The 9227-nt window shown below is 46.3% G+C and overlaps 1 long non-coding RNA gene across 1 annotated transcript; it reads right to left on the bottom strand.

Annotated features, from left to right (window-relative positions):
* Positions 1–7495: 7495 nt before the first annotated feature.
* Positions 7496–7968, bottom strand: LOC127925287 (uncharacterized). Its single transcript, XR_008120346.1, has 3 exons — positions 7895–7968; positions 7697–7854; positions 7496–7637 (listed from the first exon to the last, which is right to left on the bottom strand). It is a non-coding gene; the product is annotated as an uncharacterized LOC127925287 (long non-coding RNA).
* Between the last annotated feature and the right edge of the window lie 1259 nt (positions 7969–9227).

Here is a 9227-nt window from a genome sequence, read left to right as displayed (position 1 = left end):
AATTTGTATTTGTGGTCCTGGTGACTCGACCTTTTTTGGAACACCATTATTTTGGTCTTACTGAGATTTACTGTCAGGGCCCAGGTCTGACAGAATCTGTGCATAAGATCTAGGTGCTGCTGTAGGCCCTCCTTGGTTGGTGACAGAAGCACCAGATCATCAGCAAACAGCAGACATTTGACTTCGGATTCTAGCAGGGGAGGCCGGGTGCTGCAGACTTTTCTAGTGCCCGCGCCAGTTCGTTGATATATATGTTGAAGAGGGTGGGGCTTAAGCTGCATCCCTGTCTAACCCTCTCACGACCCTGTGTGAAGAAATGTGTGTGTTTTTGCCAATTTAACCGCACACTTGTTGTTTGTGTACATGGATTTTATAATGTCATATGTTTTACCCCCAACACCACTTTCCATCAGTTTGTATAGCAGACCCTCATGCCAAATTGAGTCGAAGGCTTTTTGAAATCAACAAAGCATGAGAAGACTTTGCCTTTGTTTTGGTTTGTTTGGTTGTCAATTAAGGTGTGCAGGGTGAATACATGGTCTGTTGTACGGTAATTTGGTAAAAAGCCAATTTGACATTTGCTCAGTACATTGTTTTCATTGAGGAAATGTACGAGTCTGCTGTTAATAATAATGCAGAGGATTTTCCCAAGGTTACTGTTGACACATATTCCACGGTAGTTATTGGGGTCAAATTTGTCTCCACTTTTGTGGATTAGGGTGATCAGTCCTTGGTTCCAAATATTGGGGAAGATGCCAGAGCTAAGTATGATGTTAAAGAGTTTTAGTATAGCCAATTGGAATTTGTTGTCTGTATATTTGATCATTTCATTGAGGATACCATCGACACCACAGGCCTTTTTGGGTTGGAGGGTTTTTATTTTGTCCTGTAACTCATTCAATGTAATTGGAGAATCCAGTGGGTTCTGGTAGTCTTTAATAGTTGATTCTAAGATCTGTAGTTGATCATGTATATGTTTTGCTCTTTGTTCTTTGTTATAGAACCAAAAAAGATTGGAGAAGTGGTTTACCCAGACATCTCCATTTTGGATAGATAATTCTTCGTGTTGTTGTTTGTTTAGTGTTTTCCAATTTTCCCAGAAGTGGTTAGAGTCTATGGATTCTTCAATTGCATTGAGCTGATTTCTGACATGCTGTTCCTTCTTTTTCCGTAGTGTGTTTCTGTATTGTTTTAGTGATTCACCATAGTGAAGGCGTAGACTCAGGTTTTCCGGGTCTCTATGTTTTTTTGGTTGGACAGGTTTCTCAATTTCTTTCTTAGATTTTGCATTCCTCATCAAACCATTTGTCATTATTGTTAATTTTCTTCGGTTTTCTATTTGAGATTTTTAGATTTGATAGGGAAGCTGAGAGGTCAAATATACTGTTAAGATTTTCTACTGCCAAGTTTACACCTTCACTATTACAGTGGAACGTTTTACCCAGGAAATTGTCTAAAAGGGATTGAATTTGTTGTTGCCTAATTGTTTTTGGTAGGTTTCCAAACTGCATTCCTTCCACCTATAGCATTTCTTAATGTTACTCAGTTCCTTTGGCTTTGATGCCTCGTGGTTGAGTATTGCTCTGTTTAAGTAGACTGTGATTTTGCTGTGGTCTGATAGGGGTGTTAGTGGACTGACTGTGAACGCTCTGAGAGATTCTGGGTTGAGGTCAGTGATAAAGTAGTCTACAGTACTACTGCCAAGAGATGAGCTATAGGTGTATCTACCATAGGAGTCCCCCAAGCCTACCGTTGACTATGTACATACCCAGCGTGCGACAGAGCTGCAGGAGTTGTGACCCGTTTTTGTTGGTTATGTTGTCATAGTTGTGCCTAGGGGGCATATGTGGGAGGGGATGCTGTCACCTCCAGGCAGATGTTTGTCCCCCTGTGTGCTGAGGGTGTCAGGTTCTTGTCCGGTTCTGGCATTTAGGTCAGCCACAGACTAGTACATGTCCCTGGGCCTGGAAATGATTGATTTCGCCCTCCAGGATGGAGAAGCTGTCTTCATTAAAATATGGGGATTCTAGTGGGGGGATATAGGTAGCACACAGGAGGACATTTTTCTCTGTTAGGATAATTTCCTTTTGAATTTCTAGCCAAATGTAGAATGTTCCTGGTTTGATTAATTTAATGGAGTGAGTTAGGTCTGCTCTAGACTAATAGCATACCCCTGGTGTCTTCCTGGACACCTTGGTTTAGCCCTGGTGGATGGGACTACCAGCTGGAGGACAACTAGTGGGTCCGGATCTATACCACCCACCTTAGTGTGGTGGATGGGACCACCAGCTCTCTGTAACCTAGCCAGGACAACCAGTTCCATGTTTTGATACCACCCACCTGGAGTGTGGTGGAGGGACTGCTCTCTGTAACCTAGAGGGCAACCAGTGGGTCCATCTTCCCTGTTTCACCCACCTGGTAGTTTGGTGGATGGGACTACCAGCTCTCTGTAACCTAGAGGGCAACCAGTGGGTCCGTCTCCTCTATACCACCCACCTGGTAGTGTGGTGGATGGGACTACCAGCTCTCTGTAACCTAGAGGGCAACCAGTGGGTCCATCTCCTCTATACCACCCACCTGGTAGTGTGGTGGATGGGACTACCAGCTCTCTGTAACCTAGAGGACAACCAGTGGGTCCATCTCTTCTATACCACCCACCTGGTAGTGTGGTGGATGGGACTACCAGCTCTCTGTAACCTAGAGGACAACCAGTGGGTCCATCTCCTCTATACCACCCACCTGGTAGTGTGGTGGATGGGACTACCAGCTCTCTGTAACCTAGAGGGCAACCAGTGGGTCCATCTCTCTATACCACCCACCTGGTAGTGTGGTGGATGGGACTACCAGCTCTCTGTAACCTAGAGGACAACCAGTGGGTCCATCTCCTCTATACCACCCACCTGGTAGTGTGGTGGATGGGACTACCAGCTCTCTGTAACCTAGAGGGCAACCAGTGGGTCCGTCTCCTCTATACCACCCACCTGGTAGTGTGGTGGATGGGACTACCAGCTCTCTGTAACCTAGAGGACAACCAGTGGGTCCATCTCCTCTATACCACCCACCTGGTAGTGTGGTGGATGGGACTACCAGCTCTCTGTAACCTAGAGGGCAACCAGTGGGTCCGTCTCCTCTATACCACCCACCTGGTAGTGTGGTGGATGGGACTACCAGCTCTCTGTAACCTAGAGGACAACCAGTGGGTCCATCTCCTCTATACCACCCACCTGGTAGTGTGGTGGATGGGACTACCAGCTCTCTGTAACCTAGAGGGCAACCAGTGGGTCCGTCTCCTCTATACCAGGTTTCTTGCAGGATGACAATGTCTGTGTTACCGATTTCTTTGGTGAAGTCCGGGTTTCTGCTCTTTAGGCCAAAGGCAGATGACCTCAGGCCTTGGATATTCCAGGATGATATAGTGAAGGCTTTTGTTCCATAGAATGTCCAATGTTGTTGGTCGTGTGGTTTGGCCTCAGGCCAGTAAGTGTGAGCAGAGCCTGCTGAGCATCTGGTACATGCTATTGGCTTGGGCGAGTGTGAGAGTGGGGGTTGGGACTGTTTGCCCGCTCACTACCTGGGCGTATGTGTGGCTTCCATGTTGAGGCCCTCTTTGCGGGGGTGGGGTGCATGGGGTGGGCAGGAGTGGCATAGGTCTGATCTGAGGGGGCCTAAATGGGGTGTGGGCATGGTTGACGTGGGGGGGTGTTGATTGGTTGGGGTGGGGGTGTGGATGTGTCTGGGTGTACTGTGGTCTGGATGTAATTCCTCTTGGCGTGGGTCCTCTATGTGTAGGTCCAGGGGGGGGTCCTGCAGGTCTGGGAGGGTGTCTCGCTGGTCTGGGTGGAGAGTCTATTGATCTGTTGCTCCTGTGTGAAGTGTTGGGGATACGTTTGAGAGCGATGTCCTTTAGGTCCTGGCAAAGGTGGGCACTGCTGCCTTGTAGAGGTGGACCTGGTCATAGAGGCTGTTCAAGTCCAGGGGGTGGAGTGGTGGGCCAGGAAAACATTTGGTTTTGAGGCACAGTCACGGGAAATACTTGCGTTTACCCGCTGTATTGTGGCAGGGTGGAAGTCTTTCGTGGTAGCAGGGTGGAGATAACCACTTGTGCGTTGGGGAAAGTAGAAGAAGCCTTTTCAATCACTCCCTTCAGTGCTGTTGCCACCCTTTCCTGCTGTGCTCTCAGGTCGTTTGTGCCTGTGTGTATTATTATGTGGCTGGGTGAACCTAGTTGGTCCTCAGACAGAAGGTCGAGGGCACGCTGGGTGTTTGGACACCAGAGTTTAGACACACTATGTTTGGGAAAAAGTTTTTTTTTCTTCTATATATTTCCCATTTGAGTCCATAAGTAGTACAATCTGTGTCTTGTGTTTGTCCTCAGTGGGTGTGAGGGGTTGTCAGAAGGGCTATCAGGGTGGCTGACAGGGGGTGCTCGGAGGGTGAGAGCCGCTGGGCTTGTGGTTCTTCATTTGTCTGTTCTGCTGTGGTGTCGACTCTATGGTCAGGGTCTGGTGTGGACTGTTCTGCTGTGGTGTCAAAACTTTTGTCAGGTGCTGGGGTGGGCTGTTCTGCTGGCTTCTCTGTGGGGGTGGCCACCTCTCTAGTGGGTTGTTCTCTGTCACACGCCGTCCCCTCAACCTCTCCTCCGTCTCCCTCACCCTCTCCTCCGTCCCCCTCACCCTCTCCTCCATCCCCCCCAACCTCTCCTCCACCCCCTCAGCAGTCTGATCCTCTCCTCTAATGCTCTGTTCTTCTCCTGATTCTGCTCTTTCTCCTGTTGAAGTTGTCTCACCACAGTCCAGAGTGCAGATATGTCTCTGTCCACCTCCAGCTCTCCGGGTCTGGTTAAGGGGGTGTTGTTGTGCTGGACTGTTGTCTGGGTCTGTGCTGACTGAAGTGTAATCACCTGCTGTTCCAGCTCCACCTGTCTTACCTCCAGCTGGGTGGAATTTGTCCTTCATTTCAATGAGGAGTGGTAGTCCGTGCTGGGAGGTTGACTTTCCGCTGGGGGTTGCTCGTCTGTGGTGTTACATAATGAAGAGCTCTGGTTTGACCCGCTCGGGGTGGGGGTATCTTTTATCAAGGAGAGCTTCTCCTGTTGGGCTAATTCTTTGATTAGGTGAAAGTCCAGCTGAAGCTGTTTGTGGTTACTTTGTACGATCACTGTTCCGGACTTATAGATATTTATATTACATGACTCAGAGTCCTCATTATCAAGTATTCTGAGTTTCCACCCCTCGGTAATCCCCGCTCTCGTAACAGAGGGGTAGTGTGCTAATATAGCACTGTGCCATGCCCGGGGATGGTTTGTGTGGAAGATAAGGTTGCTGATGTTCCCATTTTTGTAATAGTCAGCAAAAAGTGTCTCTTGATTTTCCATAAGGAGCTTCATTTTGTAATCTTTTCTTGACTTCTCATTCTTTACATGCACAGGGTACTGTATTTTAATTGCCTCTGAACAGCGGGAGGGGAGCTTCTAAGGCCTCTCCATTTGGTTGGGGTAGACTGTGTGACTCTCCTGCCATTGTTGGGCTAATGGGCTTTGACACCTCTCACTTGACACGTCAGTGCTAGTTGAAGCTGTATCAAGCTTGGCAGAATTATGTTAGAATTCAGTCCTTATAAAGTAATGTTGTGTATTTTTCTTCTTGGCTTTTGGAAATAAGATATAGTTTCAGACTAAGCATTACTCACTCAGTTCCAGGTTGGATGGTGTTTTCAGGTTTCTGTTGTTTTCCAGAGAATTTGCTGTATAGAGTAAAATCCTTGGTAGTTGTGAACCTTCCAGGTGATTCCGTAATTCTGTCCAAAATCAGGTTGTAGGTTTTAAGTTTTGATTTGAAGTAGGGGTTATGTTGTAGAGGTAAAATCCAGTATGTGTTCCAGACAAAAAATCTAAGTTTATCTGACTCTTAATCTATCTTTTTTAAAGAAAATGCTGAAAAATGCAGGAGCTGATCTGAACCTGACCTCTCTCTCTCTGTCTCTCTCTCTGTCTCTCTCTCTCTCTCTCTCTCTCTCTCTGTCTCTCTCTCTCTCTCTGTCTCTCTCTCTCTCTCTCTCTCTCTCTCTCTCTCTCTCTCTCTCTCTCTCTCTCTCTCTCTCTCTGTGTCTCTCTCTCTCTCTGTGTAGATCATTCCAGTGTCTCTCTCTCTCTGTGTCTCTCTCTGTGTAGATCATTCCAGTGTGTCTCTCTCTCTATATATATAGATTATCCCAGTAGAAGGATGTGACCAGGTGAATGGAGAGGAACAGAAAACCTTTGGAGAAATCCTCCACGAGATTATCATCTCCAAGTATGTTTATCTGAGACCCTAACCTACGTTTACGTTACTGTCTGTCTGTCTGTCTGTCTGTCTGTCTGTCTGTCTGTCTGTCTGTCTGTCTGTCTGTCTGAGACCCTAACCTACGTACGTTACTCTGTCTGTCTGTCTGTCTGTCTGTCTGTCTGTCTGTCTGAGACCCTCCTACGTCTGTCTGTCTGTCTGAGACCCTAACCTACGTACATTACTCTGTCTGTCTGTCTGTCTGAGTCTGTCTGTCTGTCTGTCTGTCTGTCTGTCTGTCTGAGACCCTAACCTGCGTACGTTACTCTGTCTGTCTGTCTGAGACCCTAACCTACGTACGTTACTCTGTCTGTCTGTCTGTCTGTCTGTCTGTCTGTCTGTCTGTCTGTCTGAGACCCTAACCTACGTACGTTACTCTGTCTGTCTGTCTTGTCTGTCTGTCTGTCTGAGACCCTAACCTTACTCTGTCTGTCTGTCTGTCTGACGACATTACTCTGTCTGTCTGTCTGTCTGACTGTCTGTCTGTCTGTCTGTCTGTCTGTCCTGTCTGTCTGAGACCCTAACCTACTCTTACTCTGTCTGTCTGTCTGTCTGTCTGTCTGTCTGTCCTGTCTGTCATTACTGTCTGTCTGTCTGTCTGTCTGTCTGAGACCCTAACCTACGTAATATCTGTCTGTCTGTCTGTCTGAATCTGAGACCCTAACCTGCTAATTATAGAAAATACACTGTGAATCTGTCTGACCCTGTCTGTCTGTCCTGTCTAATATAGAAAATACACTGTCTGAATCTGAGACCCTAACCTACTAATATAGAAAATGTCTGTGAATCTGAGACCCTAACCTGCTAATATAGAAAATCACTGTCTGAGACCCTGACCTACTAATATAGAAAATCTGTCTGTCTGAATCTGAGACCCTGACCTACGTACATTACTAGTCTGTGAATCTGAGACCCTAACCTACGTGATTACTCTGTCTGTCTGTCTATAGAAAATACACTGTCTGTCTGTCTGAGACCCTAACCTGCTAATATAGAAAATACACTGTGAATCTGAGACCCTAACCTGCTAATATAGAAAATACACTGTGAATCTGAGACCCTGACCCTAACCTGCTAATATAGAAAATACACTGTGAATCTGAGACCCTAACCTGCTAATATAGAAAATACACTGTGAATCTGAGACCCTGACCTGCTAATATAGAAAATACACTGTGAATCTGAGACCCTGACCTGCTAATATAGAAAATACACTGTGAATCTGAGACCCTGACCTGCTAATATAGAAAATACACTGTGAATCTGAGACCCTGACCTGCTAATATAGAAAATACACTGTGAATCTGAGACCCTGACCTGCTAATATAAAATACACTGAAAATACACTGAAAATACACTGAATCTGAGACCCTGACCTGCTAATATAGAAAATACACTGTGAATCTGAGACCCTGACCTGCTAATATAGAAAATACACTGTGAATCTGAGACCCTGACCTGCTAATATAGAAAATACACTGTGAATCTGAGACCCTGACCTGCTAATATAGAAAATACACTGTGAATCTGAGACCTGACCTGCTAATATAGAAAATACACTGTGAATCTGAGACCCTGACCTGCTAATATAGAAAATACACTGTGAATCTGAGACCCTGACCTGCTAATATAGAAAATACACTGTGAATCTTCTGTTCTGTCAGCATCTCAGCTTCTGTTCTGTCAGCATCTCAGCATCTCTTCTGTCAGCATCTCAGCTTCTGTTCTGTCAGCATCTCAGCATCTCTGTCAGCATCTCAGCATCTCTTCTGTCAGCATCTCAACATCTCTTCTGTCAGCATCTCAGCTTCTGTTCTGTCAGCATCTCAGCTTCTGTTCTGTCAGCATCTCAGCTTCTGTTCTGTCAGCATCTCAACATCTCTTCTGTCAGCATCTCAGCTTCTGTTCTGTCAGCATCTCAGCTTCTGTTCTGTCAGCATCTCAGCTTCTCTTCTGTCAGCATCTCAGCTTCTCTTCTGTCAGCATCTCAGCTTCTGTCAGCATCTCAGCATCTCTTCTGTCAGATTCTCAACATCTCTTCTGTCAGCATCTCAACATCTCTTCTGTCAGCATCTCAACATCTCTTCTGTCAGCATCTCAACATCTCTTCTGTCAGCATCCAGCTCAGCATCTCTTCTGTCAGCATCTCTTCTGTCAGCTTCTGTTCTGTCAGCATCTCAGCTTCTGTTCTGTCAGCATCTCAGCATCTGTTCTGTCAGCATCTCAGCATCTCTTCTGTCAGCATCTCAGCTTCTGTTCTGTCAGCATCTCAGCTTCTCTTCTGTCAGCATCTCAGCTTCTGTTCTGTCAGCATCTCAGCATCTCTTCTGTCAGCATCTCTTCTGTCAGCATCTGTTCTGTCATTACTTGTTGTCCTAGAATACTAAATCAACCCGTGCTCACCAGAAACATGTCATAGATCCATAGAAGGAATCTTCAGTCTGTTGACATCGGTCAAGGTTTTCTGTCATCTTCTCTCACGGAGCGACGAGGTTCAGGGGAGAAAATGCAGGAACCAAAATAAAGAAGACCAAATGTCCCATGTTGCATCAGTTTGACCAGGCGTGAGGAAGTGGAAAGTCGTGCCGCGTGAAAACCCTCAATGTAGCCTGTAGATATGAATGATTATATTTATGATCTATTTTATTTGAATGCGTTGTTTTCTCTCTCATTTTAACCGCCCGCCGCGTGGGGAGTCTAACTGTGGGGGTGTCTGTCTGGAGTGTATGTCTGGAAATGTGTCTGGTCTGTCTGTCTGGATGGTGTGTGTCTGGACTAATGGTGTGTGTCTGGACTAATGGTGTCTGTCTGTACTAATGGTGTCTGTCTGTCTGTCTGTACTAATGGTGTCTGTCTGTTTCAGGGAGCTGAGCAGTCTAAAGGAGAAGAAACACAACCAGACCACTG

This window comes from Oncorhynchus keta, unplaced genomic scaffold, assembly GCF_023373465.1.
Source record: "Oncorhynchus keta strain PuntledgeMale-10-30-2019 unplaced genomic scaffold, Oket_V2 Un_contig_5411_pilon_pilon, whole genome shotgun sequence".
Taxonomy (NCBI): domain Eukaryota; kingdom Metazoa; phylum Chordata; class Actinopteri; order Salmoniformes; family Salmonidae; genus Oncorhynchus; species Oncorhynchus keta.
The sequence above is the reverse complement of the archived record's forward strand: the minus strand, read 5'-3'. Positions and strand labels throughout refer to the sequence as shown.